Source organism: Bos taurus, chromosome 4, assembly GCF_002263795.3.
Source record: "Bos taurus isolate L1 Dominette 01449 registration number 42190680 breed Hereford chromosome 4, ARS-UCD2.0, whole genome shotgun sequence".
NCBI classification, from domain to species: domain Eukaryota; kingdom Metazoa; phylum Chordata; class Mammalia; order Artiodactyla; family Bovidae; genus Bos; species Bos taurus.
Genome location: NC_037331.1, coordinates 15,089,650 through 15,105,152, shown reverse-complemented (window position 1 = coordinate 15,105,152; position 15,503 = coordinate 15,089,650).

Below are 15,503 nucleotides of genomic sequence, written 5' to 3'. Positions count from 1 at the left end.
CCCAGGGCATTCTGAGTGTAACCCTGTCTTCCTGAAACAGTGTGCTGCTGGTCAGAGTGTACTTCCACTTGAGCTCTTCAAATCTCTGGGGTAGTGCCCATTCCTGCAGCCTGGCCACCCTCTCCTGGGACTAAAGCCTCATTCCCTATGTTTGGCCAGCTCCAGAGCACCAGCTCTCTCTCCTCTGAACTCAACGTGAAAATCGCTCAGTCGTGTCTGACTCCTTGCGACTCCATGGACTGTAGCCCACCAGGCGCCTCTGTCCATGGAATTTTCCAGGCAGGAATACTGGAGTGGGTTGCCATTCCCATCCCCTCAGTTTGGGGGCTGAAGCATGGAAGGCAGCACCGGAAGTGACCCGAGCAGTAGGGAGTGGGTGAGAAGACTGTCCCCCTGTCAGGACTCTACTTTTAGAGAAAGACCTAATTTAGATGGACCTCCCCGACTTGCACTCAAACCACTACCTCCTGAAGTAACGCACAACTGTTTAACTGAACTGACCTACACAGGCCTAAGAGACTAGTTCAGTGAGATACGAAACAACCTTCCCACTCAGCTTCTGGACTCTGAGGCTTCTTGGGGAAATTTCAAAGGGAGGGAGTGCTGGGTGGCAGAGCATGCCATCCCCAAATATGTCACTTTGGTATGAGGATGATTTTGCATTCAGTGCACTTGAGAAACAGCAAGAGCAAGGACACTCTGACCTCCTCTTTTCTTCCTGGAAACAGGAGCTAAAACTCCCCTGTGATGATGGCCTCCTCATAGCAGGAGGAAGGAAACAGTCCTATCACCAGAGACAGAGTAAGGCAAGAGAAGTCTCCCAGTCAAACCTTGGTCTCTGCCCTCACCTGGCAGACTGGTTCCAGAACGCCCACTGCTAACAAGATCTGCGGATGCTCAAATCCCTTATATACAATGGTGTGGTACAGTTATCCTTCCAAATCCGTGGGTTCTGAATTTTGATCCATGGTTGGTTGAATCTGTGGGCAGATCCCAGAAATATGGGGTGGGGGTCGACTGTAGAAACACACTGTTAAAATAACTCATCTTCTTTGCTCTCCTCATACATCTTCTTTTTTTTTTTTTCACAATTACTACTCTTCTCAACCTAATATATAAATACTTGGGAGCTTGGGATTAGCAGGCGCAAGCTAGCATATACAGGATGGATAAACAAGGTCCTACTGTATAGCACAGGGAACTATATTAACAGCCAGAATGGAAAAGAATATGAAAAAAGAGTGTTCATATATGTATAACTGAGTCATTTTGCTGTACAGAGAAACTAATGCACCATTGTAAGTCAACTATATTTCAGTAAAATTTTTTAAAAAGGTACTTGAGCCTATTTGCTTTTTGGGTCTTCATTTTCTTGTGGAGACTCTCCTAAACATGTAAAATAAAATTTGTATGTTTTTTCTGTTAATCTGCCTTACATCATAAGAGATGTGGGTTTGATCCCTATCTCAGGAAGATCCCCTGGAGAAGGGTATGGCAGCCCACTCCAGTATTCTTGCCTGGAGAATCCCATGGACAGAGGAGCCTGGCAGGCTACAGTCCATAGGGTCTCCCAGAGTCAGACACAACTGAAGCGACTTAGCACGCATGCATGCCTTACATCAGTTCAGTTCCTAGACCAGCCACAGAATCTAGAAGTTCTGGGGTAGAAGGAAGTTTTCTCTCCCCTAGTCTACTCAGTAGAGAATAAAGGTTGTATGAATATATGACCCTGCAATATAAGGTGTCTTGCTTCTGTTGTCTCTTTCTGCACATTTTAAATTCCCGGTGGATAGCCACCATAGCTATTTAACTGTAAACACAGTATGGAGCCTAATTTGGGATCTTGGAAATAGTAGGCTCTTAGTGCAACCGGGAAGGTTAATTTTGAACTTACACTGGATTAGCTTCTGTGACGTTAACCCTTATTTTTCTGCTTTTGTTATTATAAGCATACAGGATGGTCTGCCTCAGGGAGATGGCCTGAGCCTAACAACTATGAAGGACTGTAAGGAAGTGAAACTAACACATTCCCCTGCCTGAGACTTGCCATTCTAAGGGACATTTGCAAGGATTGAATAGTCTTTTTACTTTGTTTCCTCACCTCCCCCACCATCTCTGGTCCATAAAAGAACCCAGCAACCAGGCCCCAACAAGATGGTTATTTTGAGGCGCTAGCCTGCCATCTTCGTGATCAGCCAGCTCCTGAATAAAGTTCCTTCCTGATCCCAACATATCGTCTCAGATTCATTGACTTATCTTGCAGTGAGCAGAGTGAGTTTGGACTCGGTAACAGTACAGGTATTGATTGATTTACCTATCATTGTGTGTTCATTCAAAAGACATATGTTATGTCTCTCTTTTGCAGAAACGTGAAAACTTTAGTGGAATAAAGGACCAGAGCGAAAGAGGTAGGGTCAGTCTCATTCTCCCTTCTGTTTTGTCTGTTTGTCTGTTTTATTTGGCTGTTCTGGTTCTTAGAATTACAGGATCTAGTTCTCTGCCAGGGATTGAACCTGGACACCTGCATTGGGAGCATGGAGTCTTAACCACTGGACCTCCAGGGAAGGCCCTTTCCAGCCCTTCTTGTTTGCTACTAGAATTGAAGCCTCATTGGATGGTGTGACTCTTAAAGTGATGACGCTAGGTTCCATCTCAGAGCCCTATCTAACTATTGGGCATCTCCACCACCACATGTTCTGCGTTTAGTCCCTGCATCTCTGTACGATATTTGTATGCTTGCCCAGTCCCCACACATGTTAGTAAGGTCAAGGTGATGTTAGCTGTGGAGCTGACAATTTCCAACCTGAAACCCGTGGCTCTATGGATAACAGATTCATGCTTATTGTGAGAGATGTCTGAGACTTTCTTTTTCAGACTTGATGGGATAACCAGAGAAAACAAAATGCAGATGGGAGTTAAATTACCTAATTATCTTCTGCTCTCTCTTAGGTTCAAAGTCTTCCCACACCCCTGTGCTTAGTGGCAAAACTGAGCAGAAGAGTGAGGTAGGAGTCTCATGTGGAGTCTCCACTCACACATGGAGTGGAGCAAGATTTGGGACTTGCTTACTTTTGAGAAAACAGTACCAGTCTAGCAAAACGGAGGCACTGGGAGGTGAGACCTGGAGGTAGTGGGGAGGGAAGAGAAGCGTGAAGCACAGAAATCAAATGCACACAGGGTGTTTTCAGTGGCCGAGGGGATGTTCGAACAGTCAGTCCGGAAGGTTTAGGTGGTGATGTCAGTGCTTTCTTAAGCTGTAAGAGTGTTACGTGTTTTATTGGTGGGGGAGTAGGTTGAAAGATCAATTTTTCCATCCCTATCTCCTACAACAGTACTGTTGAGGCTTTATCACAGGAAATCCTGGTAAAGAGCTGCTTGACACTGTGTGTGTGTGTGTGTGTGTCTGTGTCTGTGCACGTGTGTGCGCATGCATGTGCACACATGGGCACACATGTGCATTGTCATAGACAAGATGCCCTCAAAAGAGGGGACAGAGTACATCTGCAGTCTCTGCCCCCTCCTTTCTCAAGGGCAGGCATTGGAGAGCCATGCTAGCAGAGAGGGACTGCTGCACATCATTGGCCAAGAGAGGAGAAGTCTAATGGGATCACAAGCCTGATATGCATAGCTGACCAACCTTCCTCTCTGCCTCCTTGGCCCCAAAGTGGCACATGTCACCTAAGGCAGGATGCAAGGTTCAGTTCAGTCGCTCAGTCGTGTTCCGACTCTTTGCGACCCCATGAATCACAGCACGCCAGGCCTCCCTGCCCATCACCAACTCCCGGAGTTCACCCAGACTCATGTCCATCGAGTCGGTGATGCCATCCAGCCATCTCATCCTCTGTCGTCCCCTTCTCCTCCTGCCCCCAATCCCTCCCAGCATCAGAGTCTTTTCCAATGACTCAACTCTTCCCTTGAGGTGGCCACAGTACTGGAGTTTCAGCTTTAGCATCATTCCTTCCAAAGAAATCCCAGGGCTGATCTCCTTCAGAATGGACTGGTTGGATCTCCTTGCAGTCCAAGGGACTCTCAAGAGTCTTCTCCAACACCACACTTCAAAAGCATCAATTCTTTGGCGCTCAGCTTTCTTCACAGTCCAACTCTCACATCCATACATGACCACAGGGAAAACCATAGCCTTGACTAGACGAGCCTTTGTTGGCAAAGTAATGTCTCTGCTTTTGAATATGCTATCTAGGTTGGTCATAACTTTCCTTCCAAGGAGTAAGTGTCTTTTAATTTCATGGCTGCAGTCATCATCTGTAGTGATTTTGGAGCCCAGAAAAATAAAGTCTAACATTGTTTCCACTGTTTCCCCGTCTATTTCCCATGAAGTGATGGGACTGGATACCATGATCTTTGTTTTCTGAATGTTGAGCTTTAAGCCAACTTTTTCACTCTCCTCTTTCACCTTCATCAAGAGGCTTTTTAGTTCCACCTTTCTGCCATAAGGGTGGTGTCATCTGCATATCTGAGGTTATTGATATTTCTCCTGGCAATCTTGATTCCAGCTTGTGCTTCTTCCAGTCCAGCGTTTCTCATGATGTACTCTGCATATAAGTTAAATAAACAGGGTGACAATATACGGCCTTGACATACTCCTTTTCCTATTTGGAACCAGTCTGTTGTTCCATGTCCAGTTCTAACTATTGCTTCCTGACCTGCATACAAATTTCTCAAGAGGCAGATCAGGTGGTCTGGTATTCCCATCTCTTTCAGAATTTTCCAGTTTATTGTGATCCACACAGTCAAAGGCTTTGGCATAGTCAATAAAGCAGAAATAGATGTTTTTCTGGAACTCTCTTGCTTTTTCCATGATCCAGCGGATGTTGGCAATTTGATCTCTGGTTCCTCTGCCTTTTCTAAAACCAGCTTGAACATCAGGAAGTTCACGGTTCACATATTGCTGAAGCCTGGCTTGGAGAAGGCAATGGCACCTGACTCCAGTACTCTTGCCTGGAAAATCCCATGGATGGAGTAGCCTGGTGGGCTGCAGTCCATGGGGTCGCTAAGACTCGGACACGACTGAGCGACTTCACTTTCACTTTTCACTTTCATGCACTGGAGAAGGAAAGGGCAACCCACTCCAGTGTTCTTGCCTGGAGAATTCCAGGGACGGGGGAGCCTGGTGGGCTGCTGTCTATGGGGTTGCACAGATTCGGACACGACTAAAGTGACTTAGCAGTTACTAGTGTGTGAGATGAGTGCAATTGTGCGGTAGTTTGAGCATTCTTTGGCATTGCCTTTCTTTGGGATTGGAATGAAAACTGATCTTTTCTAGTCCTGTGGCCACTGCTGAGTTTTCCAAATTTGCTGGCATATTGAGTGCAGCACTTTCACAGCATCATCTTTCAGGATTTGAAATAGCTCAACTGGAATTCCATCACCTCCACTGGCTTTGTTCGTAGTGATGCTTTCTAAGGCCCACTTGACTTCACATTCCAGGATGTCTGGCTCTAGGTCAGTGATCACACCATCGTGATTATCTTGGTCTTGAAGATCTTTTTTGTACAGTTCTTCTGTGTATTCTTGCCACCTCTTCTTAATATCTTCTGCTTCTGTTAGGTCCATACCATTTCTGTCCTTTATCGAGCCCATCTTTGCATGAAATGTTCCCTTGGTATCTCTAATTTTCTTGAAGAGATCTCTAGTCTTTCCCATTCTGTTGTTTTCCTCTATTTCTTTGCATTGATTGCTGAAGAAGGCTTTCTTATCTCTTCTTGCTATTCTTTGACCTATAGTTAATGTTAGTCACTCAGTTGTATCCCAGTCTTTGTGACCCCTTATATTGTAACCTTCCAGGCTCCTCTGTCCATGGAATTTTCCAGGCAAGAATACCAGAGTGGGTTGCCATTACCTTCTCCAAGGGGATCTTTCCAACTCAGGGATTGAACCTGGGTCTCCAGCATTGCAGGCCGATTCTTTACCATCTGAGCCACCAGGGAAGCCCAAGATGACCTATTGGGATACAAGGAGAACAGGATTTCTATTCAAAAATTTCCCTTTAAAATTTCTGTTTTTGTACACCATTACAAAACGTGCAACATGTCAGTACATTAATTAAATATATCCATGTAGCATGTTCTATTTTTTTTTTTTTTTTTGTGGATGGTATGGACATTCAAAAATTTAAAGACCATTGTCCTAGTAGGTAAAGTCCAAATTCCCTTCCCATGGCATTCAAGAAGTCCTGGCATGATTGGGCTACACATGAAGTATCAGTGCAGATGGTTCTTAGAACCTCACCAGGGAGCCGCTGCAGAAGCACTCTCACAGTCTCAGGGTGCAGCAGCCACAAGGTGGTCCCCAAGAGTACCCTGGGGAGCTACTGTGAACCTCTCATTCTCTCATGAGTCCTGCTGCAGCTGCCAGTACAAAACACGGCTTCTTTTCCCTTTTCACCTTCCAAATCTCCTGCAACTTTTCTCTTATAGGCAGCTCCTCATCCCAGTGTAGGGGATTCTTAGAGTAGACCCTGAAGGGGAAGGTGTGGTACTCCTGAGTGAACAGCATCATCCAGCTTAGGAGCCCGTGATAGATTTTGAGCTTCTTCCCAGCTGGAAAATGTACCTTATTCATCTTTATCTTCTTAGTGGCTGGAAGTTCCTGGAAATTAGAGGTACCCAATAAATGTTCATTACATGATTGAATAAGTGAATGCAGAGAGGAGACTAGTTCCCTGAAACCAGATGATCTTGGTTTCTTCTAAAACATGCTTTGTTGTGGTTCAGTCACTAAACTGTGTCTGATTCTTTGCAACCCCGTGGACTGCAGCATGCCAGGCTTCCCTGTCCTTCACTATCTCCCGGAGTTTGCTCAAACTCATGTCCACTGAGTCTGTGATGCTATCCGACCATCTCATCCTCTTCCACCCTCTTCTCCTTTTGCTTTCAATCTTCCCCAGCATCAGGGTCTTTTCCAGTGAGTTGTCTCTTCGCATCAGGTGGCCAAAGTATTGGAGCTTCAGCTTCAGCATCAGTCCTTCCAGTGAAGATTCAGGGTTGATTTCCTTTAGGCTTACTGGTGAGAGATCAATGGTCACTCTCCAGAAGAACCTTATATTTGAACCTTATATCTCTTCATGGTAGTGATAATTGGCAATTCAGAACGATATCTTTCCCATGCTGACCAGAACTGTCAAATTTACGAAATATAAAATCCTAAAATCCTAGGTAATGTCAACAGAAAAAATACATGCAACCTAAAAGTTCAGAGTTATGTATTATTCACTGGAAATTTTTAAGATTTCTAAACCCTAGATACAGTGTCTCAAGTAACTGGGAGAGAACTGCTCTGAGGAGGCAAGTTATATAAAAGTTTTGTAACAAAGGGGTGGTGGTATGAACATCAATAGATTATTGTTAATTAAAGAAAGTCAGATATCCCAAGTTAAGGAATTTAGCACTTTCCTATATATAAGAAGATGCAAGAGTCTGGGGTCACTGAAATCATTCTTTTCATGGGGTCAGTATCCTGTGTTTTCTGGGGTCAGTATCCTGTGTTTTCACATCCTGAGCTTCCTTTCTTCAGGGCTCACTGTAGGAAGTGGCTGCAGTGCTTACTGATGGTGCTAGACAGCAGGTATTCTTTTCCTGCCTGAGTTCCCTTAGGGGTCACCAGCTCAAATAGGAGGGCTGCAATCTCTGACTGTGACATCCTTGTTTACTGATACGGCAGGAAATATTCCATTTCTCAGCAGGAAGGAGGCTTTGCAGTTCAGTGCACTGAAGCTGGTAAGGGATGTTAGGTCACAGAGCCATCCTCCACCTTATTAAATACACTCTGATTTTCTCAAGTTCCTTCCAGTACCTGAAAGCCATGTGCTTGTTTAATAAAGTGCCACTAGGTGGCACTCTTGCCTCTTTGTGGTAGTAGGTCATTGCCTTTTCTAGGCAAGGGAATCGAGTTTAACAGAGAAATTACACAGGAGTTGAGTGTTACAACTTTTTAAAAGCAACAAAACTGTCCCTCACATGATAACTACAAAATTGACCATGTTGTTCAGTTGCCCAGTCGGGTCCGACTCTTTGCGACCCCATGGACTGCAACAGGCAAGGCCTCTCTGTCCCTCGTCATCCCCCAAAGTTTGACAAGTTCATGTCCGTTGCATCGGTGATGCCATCCAACCATCTCATCCTTTGACGTCCTCTTCCTCCTTCTGCCCTCAGTCTTTCCCAGCATCAGGGACTTTTCCAATGAGTCAGCTGTTCACATCAGATGACCAATATACTGGAGTTTCAATTTCAGTATTCGCTGAATACTCCTTCCTAAGAGTATTCAGGGTTGATTTCCCTTAAGATTGACTGATTTGATCTCCTTGGGAGTCCTCTCCTGTACCATAGTTCAAAGGCATCAGTTCTTTGGTCTTCCACCTTCTTTATAGTTCTGCTCTCACAGCTGTAGGTGACCACTGGGAAGATGATAGCCTTGACTACCTGGGCCTTTGTCGGCAGAGTAATGTCTCTGCTCTTCAGCATGCTGTCTAGGTTTGTCATAGCTTTCCTGCCAAGAAGCAGACATCTTCTGATTTCATGGTTGCAGTCACCATCTGCAGTGATTTCAAAGCCCAAGAAGAGGAAATCTGTCTGTACTTCCACATTTTCCCATGAAGTAATGGGCCGGATGCCATGATCTTAGTTTTTTTTTTTTTTTTTAATTATTTAGTTTTAAGCCGGCTCTTTCACTCTCTTCCTTCACTCTCACCAAGAGGCTCTTTAGTTCCTCTGTGCTTTCTGCCTTTAGAGTGGTATTCTCCCACCTACCTTGATTCTAGCTTGCAACTCATCCAGCTTTCATAAAAATCAAAGAGCCTAACTAACATCCTTATCTGTAGTGTTTTCACCACTTCAGAATTAGGATGCAGCTGGCAATAGAATCTTGCTCCTTAAGTGTCCCTAGTTTCCCTGTCCCTCCTCCCATGCTGGGTGGGATGATTCGGAAATTTACTGTCTTACTTCCAAAGTCTGTGGAGCAGCAGGGGAGGAAGGGGTGGGGAAACTTTTTTTTTTTTTCCACAGCAGGTGTGTATACACTTGAATTGACTCTTTGTGACCCCAAATATCCAGTCCTTGGAATTCTCCAGGCCAGACTACTGGAGTGGGTAGCCTTTCCCTTCTCCAGGGCATCTTCCCAACCCAGGGATTGAATCCAGGTCTTCAGCATTGCAGGTGGATTCTTTACCAGCTAAGTCGCAAGGTAAGCCCAAGAATATTGGAGTGGGTAGCCTATCCCTTCTCTGCCACGAATCAAACTGAGGTCTCCTGCACTGCAGGCAGATTCTTTACCAATTGAGCTACCAGGGAATCCCTACTGAATTAATTCAAATTATGGCTAAGCAACAGCTGATCACAATAAATAGAAGCCAAGTTCCTACAGAATATGTGGACATCTTTCCTTTTCAAATCTAAAAATTTATTCCTAAGAAAGGCTTTCCCTGTGACTTTTTACACTTTTTTTTTTAAGCTTAAAAGAAACACATATTCATTGACTAAAACCAAGAAAAAAAGGAGAGGCAAAGAGAAAAAAGAAAAAAATTATGACACTCAGCCCCAATAACTAATAAACATTTTAGTGAATGTTTTCATAATCTTATTAATCATGCATTTATATATATTATTGACTTGGTCTACACTTAATACATACTCTATGTTCCAGGCACCATGCCAGGTTTTGAGTTTGCAAAAGAAAACCAGATAGAAAATCTCTCTCTACAAAGGAAATATAGCACCTCTGTTTCTCTGCCTTTATGCTTCCTTGTAAATATATATGTCTCTATATTTTGTATATGCACACACTTATATGTTTCCAAAAAAGGTATTATATGTTTTTTGTATCCTAATTTTTCTACTTTACAATGTACCAAGATTATTTTCCATACTTGAAATGTTTTTCAAAGACATTAGTTTTAGTTCATATTTTATTTTCAGCTATTCAATAGCTTTTAATCTAATTTTCCTTCTTTTGAGAATGTAAATTGTATTTACTTTGTTACTATAAAAATAATGATTCAAGAAGCAACTCTGTAGCCAAATCTTTACTCATAACCACAGTTGCATTCCTCATTTAAATTGCCAAAGGTTGGATTGATAAATTAAATGAACTGCAAATTTTTCAAGTTTTCATAGCTATCACAAATTTCCTCCATAAGGACTACATCAATTTTGGTCTCTATTTGCTCATGCCTTTGAATCCTCCAATACTGTTTTCATTTAAATAAAGTTTTCAACATTATAATAATAATACTTTAAAATGATACTTTTTGTTTTAATTTATATGGCTTATGCTAACTAGATTATTAACAAGCTGAATATGTTTTTTTTATATTGTTAACCGTTTTTTACGTTTGAGTTTGCTTGCTGATTTTTCCTGTTCAGTTTTCCATTGGGCATTAGTTTTTTCTTATTGATAAGTAGGGATTCTTCATGTTGTTCTGTCGCTAAGTCATGTCGGACTCTTTGTGGCTCCTCTGTCCTCCACTATCCCCTGGAGTTTGCTCAAATTCATGTCCGTTGAATCCATGATTCTACCTAACCATCTTATCCTGTGCCGTCCCCTTCTTCTTTTGCCTTCAGTCTTTCACAACATCAGAGTCTTTTCCTATCAGTCAGCTCTTCACATCAGGTAGCCAAAGTATTGGAGCTTCAGCTTCAGCATCAGTCCTTCCAATGAATATTCAGAGTTGATTTCCTTTGGGATGGACTGGTTTGATCTCCATGCAGTCCAAGGGACTCTCAAGAATCTTTTTCAGTACCACGATTTGAAAGCATCAGTTCTTTGGCACTCAGCCTTCTTTATGGTCCAACTCGGACATCCCTGCATGACTACTGGAAAAACCATAGCTTTGACTTATATGGACCTTTGTTGGCAAAGTGATGTCTCTGCTTTTTTAATACACCGTTTGTCATAGCTTTCCTTCCAAAGAGCAAGGGTATTTTAATTTTATGGCTGCAGTCACTGTCTGCAGTAGTTTTGGGGCCCAAGAAAATAAAGTCTGCCACTGCTTTCACTTTTTCCCCTTCTATTTTCCATGAAGTGATGTGACTAGATGCCATGATCATAGTTTTTTTTTAAGGATGAGTTTCAAGCCAGCTTTTTCACTCTCCTCTTTCACCCTCATCAAGAGGCTCTTTAGTTCTTCACTTTCTGCTGTTAGAGTGATATCATCTGCATATCTGGGATTGTTGATATTTCCCCCAGCAGTCTTGATTCCAGCTTGTGATTCATCCAGCCTGGCATTTCGCATGATGCACTCTGCATATACTGGAGGAGGGCATGACAACCCACTAGCTTTGTTCATAGTAATGCTACCTAAGGCCTGCTTGACTTCACACTCCAGGTGACCACACCATCGTGGTTATCCAGGGCATCGAGATCTTTCTTATATAGTTCTTCTGTGTATTCTTGTCAAGTCTTGTTAATCTCTTCTGCTTCTGTTAGAAACTGCTTCTTACAGTTTCTGTCCTTTATTGTGCCCCTCCTCACATGAAATGTTCCCTTGATATCTCTAATTTTATTGAAGAGATCTCTAGTCTTTCCCATTCTACTGTCTTCCTCTATTTCTTTGCATTTTTCATTTAAAAAGGCCTTCTCATCTCTCCTTACTATTATCTGGAGCTCTGCATTCGGTTGGGTATATCTTTCCTTTTCTTCCTTGCCTTTCTCTTCTCTTCTTTTATCAGCTATTTGTAAAGCTTCCTCAGATAACCACTTTGCCTTCTTGCATTTCTTTTTCTTTGGGATGATTTTTGTCACTGCCTTTTGTACAATGTCATGGACCTCTGTTCATAGTTATTCAGGCACTCTGTCTACCAGATCAAATCCCTTGACTGTATTTGTCACTTCCACTGTCTAATCATAAGGGATTTGATTCAGGTCATACCTGAATGACCTAGTGGTTTTCCCTGCTTTCTGCAATTCAAGCCTGAATTTTGCAATACGGGGCTCATGGTCTGAGCCACAGTCAGTTCCAGATCTTGTTTTTGCTGACAATATAGAGATGTTCCATTTTCGGCTGCAAAAAACATCATCAATCTGATTTCAGTGTTGACCATCTGGTAATGTCCATGTTTAGGGTCATCTCTTGGGTTGTTGGAAAGGGTATTTACCATGACCAGCATGTTATTTTAACAAAACTCTCTTAGCCTTTGCCCTGCTTCATATTGTACTCCAAGGTCAAACTTTCCAGTTATTCTGGGTATCTCTCGAATTTCTGTTTTTGTATTCCAATTCCCTATGATGAAAAGGACATCTTTTTTTTTTTTTTTAGTGTGAGTTATAGAAGGTGTTGTAGGTCTTCATAGAACCAGTCAACTTCAGCTTCTTTAGCATCAGTGGTTGAGGTATCAGTTTAGTTCAGTTCAGTCGCTCAGTTGTGTCCGACTCTTTGCGACCCCATGAATTGCAGCACGCCAGGCCTCCCTGTCCATCACCAATTCCAGGAGTTCACTCAGACTCACTTCCATCGAGTCAGTGATGCCATCCAGCCATCTCATCCTCTGTCGTCCCCTTCTTCTCCTGCCCCAAATCCCTCCCAGCATCAGAGTCTTTTCCAATGAGTCAACTCTTTGCATGAGGTGGCCAAAGTACTGGAGTTTCAGCTTTAGCATCATTCCTTCCAAAGAAATCCCAGGACTGATCTCCTTCAGAATGGACTGTTTGGATCTCCTTGTACTCCAAGGGGCTCTCAAGAGTCTTCTCCAACACCACACTTCAAAAGCATCAATTCTTCAGCACTCAGCTTTCTTCACAGTCCAACTCTCACATCCATACATGACCCCTGGAAAAACCATAGCCTTGACTAGACGGACTTTTGTTGGCAAAGTAATGTCTCTGCTTTTCACTATGCTATCCAGGTTGGTCATAACTTTTCTTCCAAGGAGTAAGCGTCTTTTAATTTCATGGCTGCAGCCACCATCTGAAGTGATTTTGGAGCCCCCCAAAATAAAGTCTGACACCGTTTCCACTGTTTCCCCATCTATTTCCCATGAAGTGATGGGACCAGATGCCATGATCTTCGTTTTCTGAATGTTGGGCTTTAAGCCAACTTTTTCACTCTCTTCTTTCACTTTCATCAAGAGGCTTTTTAGTTCCTCTTCACTTTCTGCCATAAAGGTGGTGTCATCTGCATATCTGAGGTTATTGATATTTCTCCCAGCAAACTTGATTCCAGCTTGTGCTTCTTCCAGCCCAGTGTTTCTCATGATATACTCTGCATAGAAGTTAAATAAGCAGGGTGACAATATACAGCCTTGACGTACTCTCCTATTTGTAACCAGTCTGTTGTTCCATGTCCAGTTCTAACTGTTGCTTCCTGACCTGCATAGAGGTTTCTCAAGAGGCAGGTCAGGTGGTCTGGGATTCCCATCTTTTTCAGAATTTTCCACAGTTCACTGTGATCCACACAGTCAAAGGCTTAGGCATAGTCAATAAATAAGAAGTAGATGTTTTTCTGGAACTCTCTTGTTTTTTCGATGATGCAGCAGATGTTGGCAATTTGATCTCTGGTTCCTCTGCCTTTTCTAAAACCAGCTCGAACATCTGGAAGTTCATGGTTCACGTATTGCTGAAGCCTGGCTTGGAGAATTTTGAGCATTACTTTACTAGCGTGTGAGATGAGTGCAATTGTGCGGTAGTTTGAGCATTCTTTGGCATTCCCTTTCTTTAGGATTGGAATGAAAACTGACCTTTTCCAGTCCTGTGACCACTGCTGAGTTTTCCAAATTTGCTGGCATATTGAGTGCAGCACTTTCACAGCATCACCTTTCAGGATTTGAAATAGCTCAACTGGAATTCCATCACCTCCACTAGCTTTGTTCATAGTGATGCTTTCTAAGGCCCACTTGACTTCACATTCCAGGATGTCTGGCTCTAGGTGAGTGATCACATCATTGTGATTATCTTGGTCTTGAAGATCTTTTTTTGTACAGTTCTTCTGTGTATTCTTGCCACCCCATGCCTGAGGCCAGGGACAGCAGCCGGAAGGAGCAACCCCATGTCCAAGGAGCGGTGGCTGCATGGGCGCAGGAGGGCCTAGAGGAGCTATCCCACACTGAAGGTCAGGAAGGGCGGCGGTGAGGAGATACCCCTCATCCAAGGTAAGGAGCAACAGCTGCGCTTCGCTGGAGCAGCTGTGAAGAGATACCCCATGCCCAAGGTAAGAGAAACCTAAGTAAGACGGTAGGTGTTGCAAGAGGGCATCAGAGGGCAGACACACTGAAACCATAATCACAGAAAACTAGTCAATCTAATCACACCGACCACAGCCTTGTCTAACTCAATGAAACTAAGCCATGCTCATGGGGCCACCCAAGATGGGTGGGTCATGGTGGAGATGTCTGACAGAATGTGGTCCACTGGAGAAGGGAATGACAAACCACTTCAGTATTCTTGCCTTGAGAACCCCATGAACAGTATGAAAAGGCAAAATGATAGGATACTGAAAGAGGAACTCCCCAGGTCAGTAGATGCTCAATATGCTACTGGAGATCAGTGGAGAAATAACTCCAGAAAGAATGAAGGGATGGAGCCAAAGCAAAAAGAATACCCAGCTGTGGATGTGACTGGTGATAGAAGCAAGGTCCAATGCTGTAAAGAGCAATATTGCATAGGAACCTGGAATGTCAGGTCCATGAATCAAGGCAAATTGGAAGTAGTCAAATAGGAGATGGCAAGAGTGAACATGGACATTCTAGGAATCAGTGAACTAAAATGGACTGGAATGGATGAATTTAACTCAGATGACCATTATATCTACTACTGCGGGCAGGAATCCTTTAGAAGAAATGGAGTAGCCATCATGGTCAGCAAAAGGGTCTGAAATGCAGTACTTGGATGCAATCTCAAAAATGACAGAATGATCTCTGTTCATTTCCAAGGCAAACCATTCAATATCACAGTAATCCAAGTCTATGCCCCAACCAGTAATGCTGAAGAAGCTGAAGTTGAATGGTTCTATGAAGACCTACAAGACCTTTTAGAACTAACACTCAAAAAACATGTCCTTTTCATTATAGGGGACTGGAATGCAAAAGTAGGAAGTCAAGAAACACCTGGAGTAACAGGCAAATTTGGCCTTGGAATACGGAATGAAGCAGGGCAAAGACTGATAGAGTTTTGCCAAGAAAATGTAGTGGTCATAGCAAACACCCTCTTCCAACAACACAAGAGAAGATGCTACTCATGGACATCACCAGATGGTCAACACCAAAATCAGATTGATTATATTCTTTGCAGCCAAAGATGGAGAAGCTCTATACAGTCAACAAAAACAAGACCAGGAGCTGACTGTGGCTCAGATCATGAACTCCTTATTGCCAAATTCAGACTTAAATTGAAGAAAGTAGGGAAAACCACTAGACCATTCAGGTATGACCTCAATCAAATCCCTTATGTTTATACAGTGGAAGTGAGAAATAGATTTAAGGGCCTAGATCTGATAGAGTGCCTGATGAACTATGGATGGAGGTTCATGACATTGTACAGGAGACAGGGATCAAGACCAACCC